Below are 15,613 nucleotides of genomic sequence, written 5' to 3' on the forward strand. Positions count from 1 at the left end.
CTTTTAATTAGAGTCGGTGATAAGAAAACTAAGTATTATCATTCTATTTCCAAGCAGCAACTGCATTCAAATTGCAATGCATGATGAAGAAAGGAAATTTAATCACTACTCTACCTGAACCAAGCTTTGTTCTCTTGTCCAATGACACAAGCCTCCCCACAATTTTTGCAATTGATAGAAGGACCTCTTGAAAATTTGTCAAGGAATCTCCATGAACACTTGACTGGTTGTTGAAATCACAATACTTCTTCAAAGCTGAAACATACCAGAGGTACTTTCTTTAAGGTATTTAAACACCTCAATTTGTGCAATACAGATTCCAATTGTGTGATCACCCCAAGATCAGTCAGCCCAAACCTTTTAAGTTGCACCCGAGAAAGGTTACTCAAGGTGTCAAGTTAAGTTCACTGCTTAACAGAATAATAACAAGGAGAGCGAAAGAAAGAGGAGGAGGAAATTTAGTGTGAAAAATGAACTCGAAAATAGGTTTATATAGAGCCCCAAAGATTGTGGGTGAAAGGGTAAGGTCACCTCTCTTTGTGAGGGTACCTATTCAGTTGAATGGGCATTCCGGATCTAGGCTTGTGACCCACGACCCACGTCCCAAATCATATAGAATTATTAATATTAATTAATATATATCTATATAACCATGGTTGGGTCACAATAGGGTTTAGGCTTGGTTCACGTCGCACAGGTTCAATCCTTAACCCCAAAATTATATTAAATATGTCTTTACCATATATAAATGAGATAATTAGCCCAATGTGGGACTAAAGTTTCCATTATAAAAACCATAGGATAAAATACATGATTAAAGCGTATATTTATGTAAAATATAAAATAATAAACATAAAGTTCAAACATATTTACAATAATCCCCCACAATGGTTAAAACTTCAAATACAAAGAATGAAGACCCAAGCAGCGAACACATTAGACACGTAGGGACACTTCGTTGTAGATGTCTTTCGGACTTGAATTTACACTAGATCTGATAAAGTACGCACAGAGTACCGGTGAAGTCTGACTTCTTGAACCTATCATCTTCAGTGTAGCTGGATACTCCATCATTCATATCCAACCGGTCAACCTTCTTAACAACCCCTTTATAAAGAAAAATAGAAATTTTATCGGCCTTGTCTCGAATCTTAGTCTCATAGATATTTAAGGAAGTTTGTCCGTGTGAGATTTCCAACGAAGGCGGTCTCACCCTCTATATCTGTTTAGATCAGCATTAGGTATACATCACATCAGACACATCCCCACATTTCGTGAGCTACGCTTGATTAAGAAAAAGTCATTCATCCTATCAACGCTATGGTGGTACTACTTTACTATATTTATTCAGAATGGGTATAGTAGTACAAACAGGTCATCTAGTGACTTCATTGCTTCCCCTTTGAACCTAATTCATGACTTAACCTCTTCACATAGGTTGGGTATCCATCACATGACCTATGTCACAGGTCTTAATCCCATTCCCGTAAGTGTTTCATTAAAAGCTCTTGTAGGCATATAGCTTTAGTGAACATATCAGCTAAATTCTTCTATGATTTCACGTAATCAATTGCAATTGTTCCTTAATCAATATATTGCCTTAGAAGATTATGTCGAAGATGTATATTGTCTTCTTTTTCCAATTATATAACCGATTCTTGGCCCTTCCTATAGCTGCTTTACTATCACAATGAAGCGATATAGGTGGCAGTGGTTTGGGCCATAGAGGTATATCTACAATTATGTTTCTAGGTCATTCAGCTGCACCTCCAGCCTTTTCCAAAGCTACAAATTCTGCTTCCATTGTAGAAGATGTTCCACATGATTGTTTAACTAACTTCCATGAGATTGCTCCTCCCCCGAGCATAAACACATATCCACTTGTATCTAGTGTTTCTCTTGAATTTGAGATCCAATTAGCATCACAATGTCCATCCAAAACAAAGCGATTTTCAGTATAGTGAAGTCCATAATGCATGGTACCCTTAAGATACTGAAGTAACCTTTCAATTCCAAGCCAGTGCTCTTGACAAGTTATAGTGCATCCAAAAGGTCTAGATGAGGCGATTTTGATGCCCTTCAAACTAGGGACCCAAGGATCCTTCCAAATATCAATCTTGTTGCCTTTCCCGTTGCTCCAAATCCAACATTTTTTAATGACTTATCTCCCCTCCAATATGCTCCTCCATACCCAAGAAGGGTTGCTTCTCACCTTAGCTTCCAAGATGTGGCATTTTGGAAAGTAAATTGCTTTCATGAATAGAGCCCAATCTGATCTCAGTTCCATCATCAACTTCCATGCCACCTTACTAAGGAGAGCCCTATTATGCATAAAAGGGTCTCTTAGGCTTAGTCCTCCTTCTGTCTTGTGCCTTAAGAGCCTTTTCCATGACATCCAATGAATAGTAGATTTTTCTTCATTGCCCCCCGGGCCCCCCAAAAGAAAGTCGCTGCTTTTGCTTGCACCTTTTTGTGAATGGTCTTGGGATCTTTAAGTGTGAGGCGGTGTAGCTAGTGAAGGGGAGTGCAACCGACTTGAGTAAAATCTCCCTACCACTGCAATTTAGAAGCTTCTTGGACCTTCCTTGAAACTCTTCTCCATATTATCATTTAAGGAGTAAAACAACTCCACCTTGGATACCTAAAAACCATAGGAAAGCCAAGTTACTTTGAAGGGCCATCTCCATACTTCACCTTAAAGATTTTAGAAAACCATATCTTCACTCTTGATAGTGTGTTTGGGCTAAAAAACATAAATGATTTGGCAATGTTAATAGCTTGACTTGATGGTTTGCAATATAGGAGCACACACCCTCTGAGGGAATAGATACTATTTAATCTAGCTTTCAAAAACAATATTTAATTATCAGCAAACATAAGGTGTGATATAGCAGTTGTCATTTCTTTGATTTTAATACCTTTCACCAAACCACCTCCCTCACTTTGTGCAATTATATTAGATAAGCCAAGAGAACAAAAGACAAATAAAGCCAAGGAGAGGGGATTGCCTTGTCTAATGCCATGCTCCGGTGTGATTGACAAGTGTTTTCCACCATTAATGAGAAATGTGTAGGTGATTGAAGAAATTAGGGTCATGATCATATCTACCATCTTCACCCCAAAGCCTAATCTTGTAAGAATGGAAGCAAGGAATTGCCATTCAACCCTATCATATGCCCTCTTCATGTCAAGCTTGATTGCCACTAAGAATTTCTTCCCTTTTTTTCATCTTCTTTAGTTAATGGAATGCCTCATGAGCTTTAAACACATTGTCAGAGATGACTCTTCCTTTGACAAAGGCTGATTGAACATAAGGGACTACCATCAGAAGGATGTCATGAAATATCTTGGCGATGATTTTAGTCACCACCTTAATGGCCACACCACAGAGATTGATCGGTCTAAAATCCTCTACTTTCTCCTGGCTATCTTTTTTAGGAATGAGGCATACAAGCGTCTCATTGCTTCCTTCAAGAACCTCACCTATAGAGAATAAGTGTGCTACAAAGTTAGAGTGGTCTATATAGATTAGATCCCAAAATCTTTAAAAGAAAAGAGGGGAAAACCATCAAAACCTGGACTTTTGAGGGGGCTCATATCAACAAATAAGGCTTCTTTGATCTCTTCTAGCAAAAGATCCTTGGTAAGATCATGTCGGTGTTGGACTATGAGCACCGGTTGAATGCCATAAAGGGCAGCCTCTAAGTCACTGTCCTCCACCTCCTCTAATGTAAAGAGAGAAGAATATTACTCAAAGAAGACATCATATATAACTTCCTAATCCTCACACCAAGTGCAGCCATCATTTCTTTTCTTGAGAACTCTATTATGCCTTCTCCAATTGATGGTACTAGCATGGAAGAAAGTTGTATTTTTCCCCCTTCTTGAAACCATTGGATTCTAGTCTTTTTTTTCTTCACATTGGTCTCTTCACAACTAAAGAGATTTTCTAATTCCTCTACAAGCACATTCTCCTCCCCTTGCCTATTTCTTTGTGCCGGTAGACCTTGCAAGTATGCTAACTATTTTTTAATTTCCTCAATCTTTTTTTGCAAATTTCCAAACACCTCTTTGTTCCACTTCTTTAGGTCTTCTTAGCATAAGGTTTATTTTTGAAGCAGGAAAGGTTGACCCTCACCCCTACGCAAAGCCTATTTAATAGTCTCTTCACATGAGGGGTTCTCGAGCCACTTTGATTCAGATCTAAATGGTCTAAATCCTTTGGTTGCCTCTACTGTGCATCAATTATCAAGGGAGCATGATTTGATGAACAAGCAATTTCCCAAATGCAGCTGCTTCTAGGAATGCCACCATCCATTCCGCATTAACAAGAACCCTATGAAGCCTCACTCTAATGTTATCCTTGCCAAGCCTCTTATTGCTCCAAAGTATATGTTGTCCCATATGCCCCCACGTCTAAAAGGCCACATTGCTCCAAGTATATGTTGTCCCACATTGCCCCCAGGCCATATGCCACGAATTGTTCCTCTCAGATGTGGCCCTGCAACTCCATGCTCAACAAACCATAAACTACAGCATGATTCTTCGTGTCCCAAAACACCAGAGAGATAGCAAAACAAGGGTAATTTCTCATACCTCAACTAAACGATTGCTTGTGTGTCATCACGTCTTCTTGTTGATATGTGATTTCTTAGTGGTCTTCTTTGATCTATTGTGACCTTGCATCTAAAATATTGTACCCATTTGCCGATTTTTTTGCCTCGAATCGGCATTCCTAGCCCCGGTTCTTCCATTTTTTTTTCCTAGTTGGAAGCCAAACTCAAGATGAAATAAATCCGAAGGCATTTCATGGAATTGAATCCAAATGTCCACCTTGTTAAACCCCCACTGTTCGTCTGCTCTCCAAGGCTCCAACACCAACAAGTTACCCAAGACCGACCAAGGGAACTCTTCAATCACATTGAAGAGGTCGTACTTGGTGTTTAAACTGGAACATGAACATGTCTTCTTGCATTGGACTTAATAAGCACCGGCAACACTGTATTCCACAGCCTCAGAAGCCCTTCATACACCGCTTGTGCGCTATAACGTTTGCCTGCTAATACCTTGACCACTAACGTATTAACCCTCAGGTTTGTGCTGCTTCTTCCACCAGTTTGTCTACGTCCAGGCCATCATCGTTGGATAGAACTAATTCATTGTAGTTCCTATCATCATTCCTATTAGGTGGTCGTGGTCTTCCCCTATCTCTGCTCCTGGTGGATCTGACCCTGCTTCCAACAGAAGCCATGATAGTAAAACAACACCCAAAACTCCAAGCTCTAAAGACAAAAAACTGAACAGAAAAAATCAGCTAGAGAACTCTCAATCTGGGGAAAAAACGCCCACAAAAGCAGGAAACCGAGCACTCATAATGGAGGAAAACCTGGGTAAAATGAAAATCAGTAGATGTTCCTTAATTGGAAGAAGGATGTTGGTTTATTTTTTCACTCAAGTGGAAATACCGTGTTGGATCATACGGAAGAAAAGAAATCCTGCACTATTCAGAGGAGAAATCCCCTCACCCAATAAATCCAAGCAAAAAATCTCAAGGTTACTAGCAGAAATTAAAGCATCAACATCTCTTTTGACCTCATTGAACTCCGTAGAAGTTTCTAGACAGCAAACCAAGGAGCAGGAAATCAATCTCAGCCACCACAGACTTTTCATGTATGCTTATTGAGACTAGTCATCAAAACTTTGTGGACACAATTGTATGATCATAGTGGTTCTTTCTTGGCAGCCAAATCAGCGGTCTCACAGGGTTTCTCAACTTCAGCTCTTGAATTAGAAGCTACAACGATGGGATTTAATTGGACTTTTCTTTCCACTGCCTTGAGTTACTTGCTGCTGTTTCAACACTTTGGGCAGGCTAAATTCCAGACCAGCAGAGGAGATCTTGAACTTCTGTACACATTTTGACAGTATAAAGTCTAATTTTGTAAATAGACTGAGAGTAACTTTGCCATCTTCCTCGTGGAAGTTGTGTGTATTCCCCTTCTAAATTGTGGTTATTTCCACAACCTTTAATTGTAGACTCTTTTATTCTTTTTGTTTTCCCCCTTGTAAAGTAGACTCTTCTATTCCAGAATTTGATGAAAAAAAGGAAAATCTGGTATATACCAGAATTTCACTCCATTAATCTCTCTTCAGATCTCTTATTCTCTTTGGCTGCTTATAGAATTAATTCCTTTGAAGTTCGTATCTTTTCTTGAAGGTTATCTATGGTCCTCGAAGCAAAGCAATTAATTTTCCTCCAAACTTCTTAAGAGGCAGGAACTATTCTGACTGAGATCCCCTTTACGAGTAGGCAATTTCTTCCTGGTGAAACCCATGTACAGAGCAATTGTGAATGCTCTCTAATTTCAGTTAGTGAATGTCATCTGGTTCAATCTCTTGGGTCTCTGTTCTTCCCATCTTCTGATTTCTTTGCATGCTGTACAATATAACAAACATGGGTTTCTTCTTTTTCCCTTGAAAAAAAGGGAATAAGCCTCAGATGATTGTAAGAGAATTTCATAACAGATGGAAGACTTCCACCCATCAAACAATGTAGGCAATGTTTCAAACATCATCATCACTGGCACCCCTCAGAGATTCAAACATGGCATGGTTATCTGAAAAAAGGCAAATCAATCATCCCAACTAGGTCCACAATTCCTAGTTACAAATATTAATCAGATCAAACCTAACTTTCATCTTCAATATCCTGAGATTCTCAAACTTGAATTTTTCATTTACACAAGGGATAGGTCGACAGCAGCCAAGGAAAACTGCAGTCATCGCCCTAAATCACGAGTTTTTGACATTTGCCAAGTGAACTAACAGAATCCTTCCAAGTTCTTAAATGGCAGAAATTGTTAATATGTAGCATCATTTACTGAACCTTCTGTTACAAGAAAAAAACACAGAGGTTCACCCAATAACGATGTAATCAATTTCCCTAAAGTTTACGAGAGGCTTATTCACAAAGGCAACAAGCCCCTGCTTTTTTCCTTTAGGTTTAGAAGTTCTAGATTCAAACACCGAATCTGCATAAATAAACAGAGACAGGAAAAGATAGAAAAGAAGTATGAATTTAATGGAATGTAGCGACTTGTTCGAGGCCGTAACAAAACCAATTGAGATTTGATAGGCACGGAGAACCGCTTTTCAATTTTGCCAACCTTCAATGCAAAGTTGCGTCATCTTTATAATTCGACGACTTTGCTCTGCAAATTGGCTTCCTAACTTTATCATTTCTTGAATCAACAAAATAAATACTTTTGAAGCAATTTTTCAGTAACCAACCTACCATAAGAAAAAATCGATCACAGACAAAAAAACCAGAGTCTCTATTCGAATGAACAAAGGGCTAACGAAGATCAACATCGACAAAACAGATAGGAAATGGAAGAACAAATCTTAACCCTAGAAAATAATCGGAGACGAAGAACGAAGGAAAACGAAAACGAAAAAGAATGCTTTCACCTTTGTGAGAGGCCGCCTTTAAATAGCCAGAGAACGCTAAACCCTAACTCAAACTGGACGGCCGTCGGTGACAATGACCGTACAACCCTTCAACAATTTAAACTCAATGCGAAGGGTTGTGATTGGTCCTACGTTTTACTTTATATCTGGACCGTTGGTTTTCAACAAAAATAATACATTTTGTCTTTGCTACAAGGGCGATCCATCCTCAAGAATCAAATCGAAGACTCATTCATTAAGTGGTGTTGGTCTCACGACTCTCACCAATAGAAGAAACTTGTATTGGCATAAAAACAGTTATGGGTAACTAAGGTGTTCAGGTACATTTTTTTTATTTTTGTTTCTTTTCATATTTTGGTAAAGTGACAATGGATGGTATGTGGTATTCATTAAAGGCCTTATGTTTGTTTACCAATAGAAAAGAGGTCCAATCTTTTGCTCTCATATGCCAAGCATTAGTTTCATAGAAGTAACAAGTGATGATGGGTAAGCCCTTGTGGCGTGTTTTTGTCTGCATCAGTGTCCGCCTTTGTGGTGTGTCTCCGCAGGCGGTGATGGTGGATATGTATATCATATCCAATTTGTTTGTCTAGCTCTGTGGTTGTCACAACCAGTATTCTAGGGGTTTATTGGGCTCGACCCATCCCTTAGTTTTGGTTTTTTTTCCTTCTTTTGTTTGGTGTTTTTATCTGTATTTCCTTTCAAGTTTATAAATGAAATGTTGAACTTTTGACCAAAAAAAAACAAGTGATGATGGGCATCAAGTTCAAATTGATAAGTTGTTGATTCTATTGAGAATTTTACTTGGGTAGTATGTTTGACGTTATGTTGTCTGTGGTGCTCATTGTTAGATGCATGCTATGTGGATTCCATTAAGTTCTAACTGCTCAAACACTATGTACACATGTAATCAACTTAAATGAAGAAAAACAATTTTTCTTTAAAATGAACCGAACCAAGTTTTGTGCGGCTTAAATTTAGTAGAATTCATGTGGCGTGGTGGACGCCATAAGCACCACCACATCAAACGCAAGACCAAGCAAGATCCCTCTAGATGGGGATCTTAAAAAAGGTTTTCTTGTCTTAAATTACCAATACTAATAATTCAATTATGAAATTCAAACTCTAAGTTAAAGTGACACTAGATCGAAGAAAGTGAACACATTTGTGTGTATTGGTATTGGATGAAAATCCTAACAATGCACACCCACACCCTTAGAACGAAGAGTAAACATGAGTTGCCATATATAGAGTTCACAATATCAAGTCCACCAACCCTGTAGCAGAGGATGATGATGTAGAGTGAGTGCACCTCGTATCACGTCTTCGGTCTTCCCCAAAAAGCTTTGATGAAACATCGAATACAACTTCTTCTTTTTTTTTTTTTTTTTTTTTTTTTTCTTTTTCTTGCTTTACATCTTCAAGGGCTTTTTATATTTGCCGCCGATTGAGTTTTTCGCTCCCCTTTGGAGTTGGATCTTTATACAACTTTTGTTCCGATCCCAACAACAACCATTCAAAATTTGAAGAAACACAAGGGCAAATATAATAATTATATTAGATATCTCTAAAGATGAAACTTAATTGGGATAATTATTGTTGCCCTGTAGTTTGATTTTATTATGGGATAATTACTATTGGCCCCCTGTACTTTGATTTTATTACTAATGTATCCCCCTCGATTCAAAATTACTAATCCAACCTTCAACTTTGTCTTAATTACTATGCCCCCCTCCATTAAGTTCCATTAGTTCTGATGTGTGACATCTTTATATTTTCAAAACCCCAAAATACCCTCTCTTTACTTATTTCCCTTTGTCAAGTTACGGAAGTAATTGGATCTTGTAAGAGGAATACAACTTAAATTGGAAATTAGAACATCACCTAAATTTTTTTCCCAAATAAATGAAGTTTAGTGAGGGTGGGAACCCAATTGGATTTGGCTTTGTTCATTTCTTTAATCAACCATACATGAAGTTTAGTGAAGGTGGGAAACCACATTGGATTTGGATTTGTTCATTTCTTTAATCAAAATAGATGAAGTTTTGTGAAGGTGGAAAACCAAATCGAATTTGGATTTGCCCATTCCATTAATTCAAAATAAATGAAATTTAGGGTAAAATTGACATTTAATCTGGTTTTATAAATGGGATAGCATCGTCTTTTGATTTCTTAATTTTAATGAAGGGCAAATTAGACATTACATATTTAAATTTAACGGCAACTTAACACCATTATATGGAAGGGGGCCGATTCGTGGGTTTTATTAGTAATAAATTAAACTACAAAGGCCCCCTTTTATTATTAATAAAGTCTTGTTCTTTATGAAATTATTGTTGCCCCCCTTCCTTATAACGGTGTTAAGTTACTGTTAAGTTTGAATATGTAATGTCTAATTTGCCCTTCATTAAAATTAAGAAATCAAAAGACAATGTTACCCCATTTATAAAACCATATTAAATGTCAATTTTACCTTAAACTTCATTTATTTTGAATTAATGAAATGGGCAAAATCCAAATCCGATTTGGTTTCCCACCTTCACTAAACTTCATTTATTTTGAATTAAAGAAATGAACAAAATCCAAATCCAATTTGATTTCCCACCCTCACTAAATTTCATTTATTTTGAAAAAAATTTAGGTGATATTCAGTTTCCAATTTGAATTGAATTCGATTTTCCTTCCTCTTTGGTTTCTATTTGAGTTTTATTCAATCATTATTCTTTATTTGGTGGTTTTTTTTTTTTTTTTTTGAATAAAACGGATTATAGTTATTTTTTTTGTCCACAGTTAATTAAGGGTACTACTGTAACTTGACAAATGGTAAATAAGTAAAGAGATAAGTATAATGGTATTTTAGGGTTTTTGAGAAAATATAAAGATGCCACATCATCAGTTAACTAACGAAACTTAACGGTAGGGGGCAATAGTAATTATAGATAAAGTTGAAGGTTGGATTAATAATTTTGAAAAGTACAGGGGATACAATAGTAATAAAATCAAAGTACAGGGGACCAATAGTAATTATCCCAAGTTAATTTATCATTTCCATCATTATATTGAGCTTTATAGATCAACAAGGCTGATTGGAGCATGCTTGGCTGGCCTTAGATTGGAAATGCTAGTTTTCTAGAATCCTAATGTTGAAACTTACCCTCTCATACAATTAAGAACAAGGAGAGCAAAAACAACAAAGCAAAGCAAGATTTACATGGTTCAGCTTCCAATGTAGAGAACCTATGTCCATAGTATCAAATCTTTCATTTCATCAAGTTACTAACGAGGGTGTTCAATTAGCTTTTTATAATCAATACAATATGAAGATAACTCAAAGTTAGAAGCAAATACAACCATATTTGTTTTGTTCCTCATTAAATTAGGAAGTTGAGTTCTAATAGGACTCTTCTTGAACAATAGTCTCTCCAATACTACCCCCTCAAAGTTGGCATGAAGATATCCTCTAAAACCAACTTGGACAAAGGTGAAACATAATTATTGTACACATGTGAAAGCATGGATCAAATTTGCAACAGAGTGGTTCTAGTACCTTGATAGATGATGTAGGGATTAGACCAAAAAAAAAAAAAATAGATGATGTAGGGATGCAGTTTGATCTTCTTGGAGGAACTAGTCCCAATGGTGGCTTTATAACAGAGAGGAATTGCAGGGGAAAATTCCATGATGAATTCGTTGTAATCATGACAAACATTGTTGGTAGTGTCCCCTTGAATTTGAATCTTGGGGGAAAAAAATATGTGAACTTCATCAAAGGAAGCATCACAAATATAAGTAATTCTCGATTGATAGGATTAAAACATTTATAACCTTTTTACCATTAAAGTAACCCAAAAACATGCATTTAAAGGCATGGGAATCAAACTTGGCACTTGGTTGAGAGTAAACATAACAAGTGCTACTAAAAATCTAAAGATGAAAGAAATTAATAGGTCTACCAAATACGACCTCCAAAAGCAATTTAAAGTCAAGCACTTTACTAGGTTACTTATTATTCAAATAGCAATTTGTAAGGACAGCAAACCCCAATATATGGTTAGGGTGTTGGTAGGAAACAAGAGTGCACAAGTTACTTCAAGTATATGACAATTCTTATATTCAACGACTCCACATGATGATCGATGAAGGATGCAATGGCCTTTAAGAAACTTTATAAATGGCTTGCTGTACTATTCAGTCCCATTGGCAATATGTAAAACTTTTGCTCTAACATTGTATTGTGGAAAATCATATGATAAAATTCTTGAAATACTATAAGAACTTCATTCTTTGAGGTTGACACATATAACCAAGTAGCCCATGATTTGTCATTTATAGATGTAACAAAATACTTAAATCCATCCTTGGAATCAATCAACAAGGAATTGCTCATATTGAATTAGTTTAAAATAATGTGCAGAACTAATAGATTATCAAAAGCTAAACAATATTGTTTTGAGTAGTGACAAATCTCACAATTACTAAGTCAATAGAAAAATATGAATCATGTAATAAAACTAAAGGATAACTAGAAAAAAATATAGTAAAGATTAGAAATAAAATTAGGACAAGATGAAAATAATCTCTCAACTGCATTGTATTGTGTGCATCTTTTACTTATTTATTAATTTTTTGGTAAGAGGAGAATGATTTATTGAAAAGAGAAACCTCTATTACAACCTATTCTACAGTCACGGAGCCGTGGGGTGGGGGGGAATTCTTGCTCTTGTGTGGTGCCTTCTTTGCTGGGTTCCGCTCCTGTTGCCTCCGACGTGTCTGTCTCAGGTCCTCTGTCGGGCTAGAAATAAAAATATTACAATATATTCTTTGACATGGAAATATCAAAGTCTACATAAAAATACAAGTATACAATTTTTGCACACAGTAGAATGCTCTTGGTATGGAATGATAGATTGTTGCCCATGATAAAAGGTGCACAAAATGAAAATATTGATTGCCAATATTGTCAATTGAGGTGGGTGTCATCTTTAGTTAATATAGAAATGTGGATCACCAAGATTGCATGCTAAGATGACAAAGATCTTCAATTAGAAGTTACACATTTTGGTATTTGTTCTTTTGGGGGTTATGGGCATCCATGATCAATATTATTTATAACAATCCCCCATTAGATGTCCATCAATAGATAATATATATTGAATAAACCTTATTAAGAAAAAATCCTATGGAAAAAATTTTAGTGAAAGAAAAAAGTATACATTTCTAAATAATCCGTTTGTTAATTGTCTCGTTAAAATTCTTACTAGGAAAATCCAGTGGGACAAAACCTTAGTAAAAGGAAAAACCTTGGTAAAAGGAAAAAGAATGTAGGATGTATTCACTCCCTCTTATGGTAACATCATTGAATATCTTTGAGTCTATGCATCCTAATCTTATATACCAACTTCTCAAAATTTGAAGTAGACAATGCTTTGGTAAATAAATTTGCCAAATTGCCACTTGAATGAATTTGTAAAACATCGATTTTACCATTTAGTTGAAGATTATGAATGAAGAATAATTTTGGTGAAATATGTTTTGTTTTATGTCCTTTGATTTATTCTCACTTCAATTGAGATATGCATACAATATTATCTTCATATAATATTGTTGAAACTTGTTTTTCTAATGGAAGACCACATGTTTCTTAGATGTGTTGGGTTTTTTTTTTATTTTGTGAAGCAGATTTGATTTATTTTTTAGAGAAGGGAAAAGCCCCAAGGGATTGTACAACCTAACGTATCTAAAAAAAGAGGCCACACTGAACAAGTTGGGGCTTAGAAGGAAAGATAGCATATATGGGTTAATGCTGCCTACTTAGTGATTGAGTCCACTAGAAAACTCACTTCTCAATGAACATGGGGCAAGAAGATCCTTGTGAAAGTAGCCATCTTATCTCATACATCTTTCAATATATGAAACACCTTCCAGGGTTTTTATGTGGACTTTGTGAGCATATCAATTAAGGCTTGATTGTCACTCTCAATATGCACATGTGAAAAGGCTAGATTAGAACACTAGTGGAGAGTTTTTCTAATGGCTAGAGCTTCAGCTACTATAGAGTCTTGATAAACATAGCCTTCTCCAAATGCTAATAGGAAATGACCTTAAGTGTCTCTAGCTACTCCTCAAAAACCTATGAGATGCTTCTTTGCAAAGGATGATCCATCAACATTCACCTTTATAAAAGGATGCTTTGGTGGTACCAATGTAGCTACTGAACTATTTCATGCCTCTGTGTTGTAAGTTGTACGCTTTCATCAAGTAGCAATCTTTAGGATCTAACTATGGTAGTTGCTGCTTGTGTCAGCATGGGAAGTGCTAGATTATCAATCAATGAAGTGTATAAGCATCACAACTGCAATTGCAAATGGTGATGAGAATTCTTAGACTTAGTTCCTTGTTGATGTCTGAGACTCGAATGAGTGTGTTGTTGTAGAATTGTCCTTAGATGAGTTTGGAGATTAACCATCTAGTTCATGGTTGGGAGAGCTAATTTGCTCCGCACTTTGGAAGTGAACTAACATTGTGGAAAAATATGTTTCACATAAACTTCCTATTCTTTTCATGGACTCTTGTAGATCATATGCATATTTGACTGTAAATGCTCTTGAAGCGGTGAGTTTCCATATTATTCGATCTTTAGTAGGTTGGGAAGGAAGTGGAATGTTAATGATGATTTGTGCCACCTCTAGGAACCACCATTTATGTACCAGCGAGAGATCCCCTCTTCAAGAGATAGGATAAATAAAATCGAACACCATTGCTGGAGCCAAAGTTGCAAATGGAAAGCTTCCTTTATCCATTATTACATTTGGGATCTAAGGGTCTATAGCAAAGATTTCCATCCCCACGAGGTTGTAGATCATACAATAGCTTCAAGGAAACTTGAGTTGAATATTTCATTTCATTATCTTACTCCAAAGAGAAGAGGTGGGTTGTACCAATTCCCATGCCTTCCGAGACAAAAGAGCCAAGTTTAGTTTTCGCAAATTCTTAATGTTTAAACCTCCTTGAAGCTTTAGTGAACAGATAATGGCACAGTCAATGGTATGTACCTTTCACTTTGACCTTGAAGACCAGAAGAAAGATCTAGATGCTTGTTCCATTATGTAAATCACTAATGAGGGGAGTTTGAAGCATGAGATGTAGTAAGTGGGTAATGTTGTGAAGGTAGATTGGATCAACACTATTCAACCCACCTTAGAGAGCAGGTTGAGATCACCAACTTTGTAACCTATTATTCACTCTTTGTGTCAAGGTAAAACAATGCTTTTTCTTGAGCTTGCCTGAGATTAATTGTCACATCCACCCAACTAGAGGGTGTGATCCATAGCTCCACAAATCAGTTGGTAGACAATCACCAACCATTCCACACAATAGTCCAATCATGAGCAAGAATAAATCAATGTCACAATATTAATAAATATATCAAGTAAGAAGGATCTTAGAAGGATCTCAAAACCAAATCAGAGTGGGGGAAGTGATGACAAAACTAAAGTAAATAATTGGAAAGGAAAAGAAAAGTCAAGATTTCCTATTGTCCAATCGTATGTACACCTGCATCTTAGGATTAATTTCCAGCTCGTAGTTCCACCGGTGAATGAGGCATCTCCTATCATTGTTAATTAGAGCCATAATTGTAACAACCCCCGTATTTCTAACCCGGGATCTGCATTGCAGGTCCGAGAACCCAAAGGTTTAGTCAGGTTAATTTGTGGAGTGTCCGGATAGAAGTCCATGATCCATGCCCAGAACCCATGGATCTGGATTCTCTTGATGATGAACCTGCCTTACTTGGAAGTTGGATCTCTGGAAGGCAAGTGGTTTCTGGAGATGTCAGGAATGAAGGTAAGACCTCTCCCATGTGTTGATTAGGGTTAGATTGTGTTTGGGTTTCAACCCCTTGAGCAAAACACCCTTGTATAGCAATATACTAGGGGGTGGTTGCTTGAGGCGGTTGATTGAACCAAGCGACCACCTAGTCCTGGTTGCGGGGTTTTACCCTAATTTCCCCCCAGACCTCTATAAATAGCAACCCTTGCCCAATTAACAAATATTATATTCGGGAGTGCTGTTTTTGGTGGTTAGGAGGCAGTGGAGACATGTTGGAAGGTGGGCGAAGTGTTGTTGGTGATCTGGAACCTTT

The 15,613-nt window shown here is 36.8% G+C and overlaps 2 non-coding genes across 2 annotated transcripts; both read right to left on the reverse strand.

The window, feature by feature from the left end:
* Positions 1–6,863: 6,863 nt before the first annotated feature.
* LOC149022112 (small nucleolar RNA snoR74) lies at positions 6,864–6,994 on the reverse strand. The gene has a single exon (XR_016172703.1). It is a non-coding gene; the product is annotated as a small nucleolar RNA snoR74 (small nucleolar RNA).
* Positions 6,995–7,085: 91 nt separating this feature from the next.
* Positions 7,086–7,212, reverse strand: LOC149022113 (small nucleolar RNA snoR86). The gene has a single exon (XR_016172617.1). It is a non-coding gene; the product is annotated as a small nucleolar RNA snoR86 (small nucleolar RNA).
* Positions 7,213–15,613: the final 8,401 nt, after the last annotated feature.

This window comes from Hakea prostrata, chromosome 3 (assembly GCF_041222555.1).
Source record: "Hakea prostrata isolate BN-2017 chromosome 3, UWA_Hpros_2, whole genome shotgun sequence".
NCBI classification, from domain to species: Eukaryota; Viridiplantae; Streptophyta; class Magnoliopsida; order Proteales; family Proteaceae; genus Hakea; species Hakea prostrata.